Below are 1,256 nucleotides of genomic sequence, written 5' to 3' on the forward strand. Positions count from 1 at the left end.
TTAATTTTTAATTACTGCTTGTTCTTGTTTGAATTATGTTTTTAGATCACCTTGTAACCAACTCATCTGTTTAGTTAGACTTGGATTAAGAATTGATCCTCATAGTCTTAGTGTCTAGAATCTCTCCATTTGGATTGATACCTCAAGTGCTACAATGACATGAGTAGTTGAGGAATTGATCAAGGATTGAAAAATCCCTACTATCAATTTGGCGCTGTTGCCAATTGGAGATTCATTCTAGCATTAGGACTTTGGATCTTCTTGAGATCAAGTCATTTTCTTTTGTTTAACTGATTACCTTTCAAGTGTTGTCTTTGTTTTCAGGTGTATGAACAGCAGAAGTGAAGAAAGAAGACAACGAGAAAGAGCTGAGCACATTGAGAGGTTGGGTATGGATCAAGGGCAACAGGCTCATGGTGGTAATTGAAACCACCAGAATCAGCAAGACCCACCACCTCCACGTCCAAGAATAAGTTGTGGGAGCTGGTGATGAAGCCACTGCTCAGGGTCAAAGACATGGGATTCAAGCTCCAACACCTGAAAACGATTTTGAGATCAAGTCTGGCTTGATCAACATGGTGCAATCAAACAGGTTCCATGGCTTGGCAGTAGAAGACCCACTAGATCACATTGACAACTTTGATAGAGTTTGTGATCTAACTAAGATGAATGGAGTGAGTGAGGACAGTTTAAAGTTGAGGCTGTTCCCTTTTTCTCTAGGAGACAAAGCTCATCAGTGGGAAAAGTCTCTACCTCAAGGATCAGTCACAACATGGGAGCAATGCAAAAGAGCATTTCTAACCAAGTTCTTCTCTTCATCAAGAACAGCAAGGTTAAGAAATGAAATCTCAAGTTTCATTCAGAAGAACCATGAATCATTTTGTGAGGCTTGGGAAAGATTTAGAGGGTATACCATGCAATGCCCTCACCATGGATTCTCAGATTGTCAGCTGCTAAGTACCTTCTACAGAGGTGCTTTACCAAAGGTCAGACTCCTCTTGGACACAGCTTCAAATGGTAATTTCATGACCAAGGAAGTCAATGATGCCATGACCCTAGTGGAGAATGTAGCTCAGAGTGATGAGCTTTATGGATCAGACTTTGAAAGGAATTTAAGAGGAGCTGTGAGTGCTGAAGAGGAAAGGACAAGGAAAGACATCAAGTCTCTCAATGAGAAGCTAGACACACTTCTCTTAGCTTCTCATCAGTCAGCCAACTTTGTTAGAGATGTGAATCATGTGTTTCATGACACATTT

The 1,256-nt window shown here is 40.7% G+C and overlaps 1 non-coding gene across 1 annotated transcript; it reads right to left on the reverse strand.

The window, feature by feature from the left end:
• Positions 1-830: 830 nt before the first annotated feature.
• Positions 831-937, reverse strand: LOC112087661. The gene has a single exon (XR_002900207.1). It is a non-coding gene; the product is annotated as a small nucleolar RNA R71 (small nucleolar RNA).
• Positions 938-1,256: the final 319 nt, after the last annotated feature.

The sequence above is a fragment of the Eutrema salsugineum genome, unplaced genomic scaffold (assembly GCF_000478725.1).
Source record: "Eutrema salsugineum unplaced genomic scaffold, Eutsalg1_0 scaffold_17, whole genome shotgun sequence".
NCBI lineage: Eukaryota > Viridiplantae > Streptophyta > Magnoliopsida > Brassicales > Brassicaceae > Eutrema > Eutrema salsugineum.